Genomic DNA, 5,521 nt, shown 5'->3' on the forward strand with positions numbered 1-5,521 from the left:
TGAACCAATCAACAGTGGCCTAACACGTATCTCATGTCACATGGGGAAGCTGGGCGTGTGCTCAGACAGGTCATGGTGGGCAGGATGCTCAGTAGATGCAACAACATCGGAAGATCAGGTGGTTTACCCTCCTCTCCTCTCCCCTACCCCAGCACTCCTGGAGGGTTAGTCACGTTTAGTTTTTCCTCTCCTTTCCAGGGTCCCCAGGGGTCCCTATCAAGATGAGCACTTTAGGGGGCAGGGGCTGTGGCATAGCGGGTAAAACCTCCACCTGCAGTGCCATATCCCATATGGGCGACAGTTTAAGTCCTGGCTGCTCCACTTCTGATCCAGCTCTCTGCTGTGGCCTGGGAAAGCAGTAGAAGATGGCTCAAGTCCTTAGGTCCCTGTGCCCACGTGGGAGACCCAGAAGAAGCTCCTGGCTCCTGGCTCCTGGCTTCGGATTGGCACAGCTCTGGCTGTTGCAGCCATCTGGGGAGTGAACCAGCGAGTGGAAGACCTCCCTCTCCCCTCTCTCCCCCTTTCTCTGCCTCTCCTTTTCTCTCTGTGTAACTCTTTCAAATAAATAAATAAATAAATGTTAAAAAAAAAAAATATGAGCACTTGACAATGCTCACACACACAAGCAGAGCATTTGTCTTGTGAAAGAGTGCGTGCATGCCCTCACCCCTCCTTCAGCCTGGGGCAAGGTAACTGTGCCTACAGAAGAAAAAGGCACAGGAATCAGCTTTTCCAAAACACTCAGCTCCATGCTTGGCTTCTTTCTGAAGCTAGAAAGCTTGGTAAAAATAAATGGTAGCTCGAATTCGGCATGGAGGAGCCAAAGGTGCGACAATACACACACCACAGCCAAGTGAAGTATCACTGCTCCCGTCTCAGCCTCAACCTCAGGACAGCTTATGGCTCGGAAGTCCTAACTTTCAAATTAAAATAAATTGCATGTCCATCAGTAGCCTTAATCCTAAGAGGCAATGTTTGTGTTTATATTTTCTTTCTTTTTTTACTTATTTGAAAGGCAGAGATAGAAGGAGAGAGGAGGAGAGAGGAGGAGAGAGAGAGAGAGATCGATCTTCTGTCTGCTGGTCCACTCCCCAAATGGCCACAATGGCTGGAGCTGGGCCAAGCCAAAGCCAGGAGCTTCATTCATGTCTCCCATGTGGGTGGCAGGGACCCAAGCACATGGGACTCTTTCCACTGTTTTCCCAAGTGCATTAGCAGGGAGCTGGATTGGAACTGGCGCAGCTGGAATTCTAACCAGTGCCCATATGGGATGGTGGCACAGCAGGTGGAGGCTTAACCTTCTACACCACAGTGCCGACACGATGCTTATATTTTCTAAAGTCAAAGTTATATAAATGTCTATGACACTGTAGTGGCACTCAAATAACTTGTTAGCTGCGTGTCATAAAGGAAATAGAGGCATTTGGCAGTGAATGTGCCAGTCACGATGCCTGCTTCCCACAGCAGAGCGCCTGGGTTTCACACCCAGCTCCAGTTCCCATTCCAGCTTCTTGCTAACACAGACGCTAGGAAGCAGCAGGTGACGGCCCAAGTAGTCAAGTCACTGCCTCCCCCGCAGGAGATCTCTGTTGAGTTCTGCCTCCGGCTCGCTCGATGCTGGAAACAATTGGAGAGTGAACCAGAAGATGGAATTTCTCGCTCTCTTTCTCTCCCTTTTAAATAAAAACAAAGAAAGAAAATACAAAGGAAACGAAGGCTCTACAAGTGTTAGCCAATATTTAAGCCACTCAAGTGATGTTTTGAAAACAATTTATAACAGCATCAGTTACCTTTAAAGGTAAGCAACTGTCTAGCTCTCACCATAACATATATACGCGGACTTTCAAAAGTTAATGGAAAAATAGAATTAAGGAACTAAATTAAAGAATTAGTTTAAATTAAATTAAAGCATAGTTTTATTAGTATAAATTGCAGCATAGCTTTTTCATAATACAATTTTTTCATGAATTTAAAACTATTTTTTTTTTTCTGCAGGCAGAGAAACAGAGAGAGACAGACTGACAGAAAGCTCCCAACTGCTCACGGGAGCTAGGGCCGGGCCGGGCCAAAGCTGGGAGCTGGGATCTCAATCCAGGTCTTCCGCAGGGAAGATAGGAGCCCATTCATTTACACCATCGCCACTTCCTTCCAGTGCGTTAGCAGGAAGCCAGCGTCAGGAGCCAGGGCAGGCATGGAGTCCAAGCACTCTCGAACTTTCTGAAATAACCTGTATAGCTCATTGACCCATAATTCTTAGAAATCCTCCTCCGAGATGCTCTATTATAAAACTTTGCATTATATGTAGATTCGTGGGCTTTCAGAACTGCACACGGCCTCCCTCAACCTCTCATTTCATATCCAGATGAGCAAACTGAACCCTGAAAGATCAAGTGATGGTCGGGCGTTCTCGTCCAGAGCTGGGCCTCGGACTTCTCCATGTACCACAACAGCAGCCTGGAAAGGCACTGGGCTTTCGCCAGCGAGGCGCAGCTGGGCAGACTGTGGGCTGACGCCAACCGCAAATGCAAATGCAAAGCGGTGGCGAACGGGAAGGTTCTTCCAAAAGACCCAGTCTTTCTTGAGCCTCACGAAGAAATGGCACTCTGCAGATAGTGTGAGAAAAGATTATTGGAATTCAGTTCCGTGTTTAAGCCAGCAATGCCAAGGTCTCTTGTGGGCACAGCTCATATGCATTTCAAGCCTTTTTATCTTAATAACTCAGTAATGGAATATCACCCCCGGATAATTCCTTATCCGCTCTTCTGTGTGTTTTTGGCCTGCAAAGTGGGTGAATTCAATGTATCTAGTCCTCAGTCTGTTGGAAACCTTCGGGAGGGTGGTCTTCGACAGGAAAAGGCACTGGAGCAGATTTTGGAGTATGAGCTACCACTTACACAGCAACTTCATTTCCACCTTACTGTGCACAATCCTTGCAGACCACCTGAGGGCTTCCTCAATGATTTGAAGACTCGCTGCCCCGTGTTGGAGAACCCAGAGATGTTGAGGAAAACAATAGATGACTTCCTTGATAGAATTCAGCTGACAGATGCTTAACTTGTGTACACATCTTCTCAAATTGCCCTGACTGCGTTTTATCTAGTGCCTCCCGGGCTGGAATCGCTGTGGGAAGTGAGTAACAAGAGGTGTGTGCTGGGTGTGGCCTGCTTGCTCTGTTCAGTATTCCAGGGTGGAGCGAATATTGAAGAGTCTGATGCTGGGAGAGAACAAAACTTGCTTGTCCCAGTTACTGGATATGATGAAAAGCATGAGAAACTTAAAAAAGAAAAAAAAAAAAGAACCACCACCCAGACCTGGAGAAGTTGCTGTTCTGAAACTGAAGATGGAACGATGCCACTCAGCTGTGCTTGCTCTGAATGTAATTACGAAGAAGAGAAAAGCCTGTGAAGACGATGATTGTGTCTCAAAGAGGGGGAGGAAGAACGGACTGATGACGACCTGGTAGATTCCCTCTAGCCCTTTCGAGTTGATTTGCAGTGCTACCGAATCAGCAGAAGTAGGAAGCATATCTGGCTTTTAACTTCATTTTAAAAGTATATTGTGAAAAATCCAATCTTTTCTGTTTGTTATTTAAATTGTTTACCTTTCTTGGCAGCTTTGTGTAAAATAAAGCTGGAATAAAATAAACCCAGAAAAAAAAGTCAAGTGACTCGTCAAGGCAACTTTGCAAGAGAAGTCAAGAGAGAACCCACCCCCCTTTTCTGACACTGGTGTCCGCCCACTGCCCTGCCTGTACAAAGCCAGAATTAATTTATCACCCAACGTGCTACCTGGCAGGTGAGATCCGTAAAAGGCACCCCACCAGGATAAATGAAGCTTACTTAATAAGGAGAGACAAGTCACACAGCATTTGGCACGAAGAGGGATTTCAGCTGGTGCCAGGGTGTAGTCCACTTAGTTTCATAATGGGAAGGTGCGTTAATTTACTTTCCCCTCAATCAGGTGAGACCACTGCTTTCTATGACCAGACACACCCGCTTGCTCAATGTTCTCACCAACCCAACTTCAGATTTGTATTTCAGCAATTTAAGATTTTCAAAGTTGTTTTGAACCTAAAATTATGATTATCATTATAACGTTAGTTTAACATCAGGTTGCATTCAAAAGTTCACTTGCAAGGCATTTTTAGAATCGGGAACTTGTTTTCTATCAGCAAGGATTCTACAAACGGGAATCCAGGGCCCCCCTGGTTCTTCCCAGGAGTCTAAGTCACAAAGTCCTCAATGTCGCTCCACCAGCCTGCCCTGCTCTTAGGAGCCTGGCGCTGGAGTCCCTCCTCTCCCCCACTTCTTCATTGCCATGGACAGCAGCAGGATTCCCAACCCCCACCAAAAAAAAAAAAAACAAAACCAAAGCCAGAAAGCCAACCTGAAATGTGAACTCACCAATCTAATGCACAGCCAATTCCGCAGGGGCCGTTTCACTTGGATTCCACCTGTTGCCAAGGGAGCAAAGCCTTCCCCAAGCCTTCCTCCTGCCCAGAGACTTGGCCATGAGCATTTTGTGTTAGAAAGTCAGGAAAATTTTTTATCACAAATCAGGCTGCCAAGGAAAGCTCCCAAGAATTCTACCGCACTGCTTGTACTTCCCAGGTCTTCGGTTAAACCATTCGTGCCTATCCCAGGGAGGCAGAGACCAGCTTCAGGGCGGAAGAGACAGGAGGCAAACCCTGCCCCACCACATTTCAGGGCTGTCACTTCTCTGGGACTTTTGCTCTTGGAGACTTGTAGATCCAGGGTTTGCTGCTTCCTAAGTGACAGCACTAATCTCCCTTCCCACTTTACCATCCAGCGCTTTGCTCCCAAGGGCTGTTTCCTAGCCCTTCCTGAAACAGGCCAAGCTTCCCTCCATCACTTCTCCCCTGGGCGGGAGTCCCACCCCGTCATACCCACCTGCCTCAGCTCCCGCTTTGGTCCCCCTCTTCCACACAGCATTTCTGATTTCCAGATGTGACTTCTATGATCACTGATAATCTGAGTACGTAGTGGTTCTCTGTGCTATTTGTGTTACTGATTTACTAAAAATCAACTCCTTGAAGACAGGGCCTTCTATCAGCCCTCTTGTCCTTCTGTAACCTTGAGTGTTAGATTTGGGTAAGAGGGGGCACAGGGGCAGGAGCAGGGAACGTGGAACAGGTGCCTGTTTGAGCTCGTTCTGCAGAGGCTGTGCCGGGAAGGCGGATCTCTCAGCATCGCACTCCTGGAGCCAGACCACAACAGACAAGGAAGGCGTCAGGAAACCAGTCTTGGGTTTTTTGAGAATAAGAAGGGTTTTTCTGCTCCCCCTTTTCCACATCCTGGAACCCCCTAAATCTTGTCCTAAAAGCCCTGGCAAACTGCTTCTCAGGGAGCAGTTTCTTTAGGGAACGCTGCCTTCCCACTGTCTGCTTCCTTGTCACAGGTAAGCAAATCTCTCACTTGAGCAATGCCACTTGACCATGATTATTGAGCAACATCCCAAAGCAATGGACTCTTTGTGTCCACTCACACTTTATGCCAGGGCT

General features: G+C 47.3%; 1 pseudogene; it reads left to right on the top strand.

Moving 5' to 3' along the window:
* Positions 1-1,934: 1,934 nt before the first annotated feature.
* On the top strand, positions 1,935-3,480 carry LOC100340760 (cyclin-H-like; annotated as a pseudogene).
* Positions 3,481-5,521: the final 2,041 nt, after the last annotated feature.

Source organism: Oryctolagus cuniculus, chromosome 5, assembly GCF_051225735.1.
Source record: "Oryctolagus cuniculus isolate XC-2025 breed Fujian yellow rabbit chromosome 5, ASM5122573v1, whole genome shotgun sequence".
In the NCBI taxonomy this organism is placed as follows: Eukaryota; Metazoa; Chordata; class Mammalia; order Lagomorpha; family Leporidae; genus Oryctolagus; species Oryctolagus cuniculus.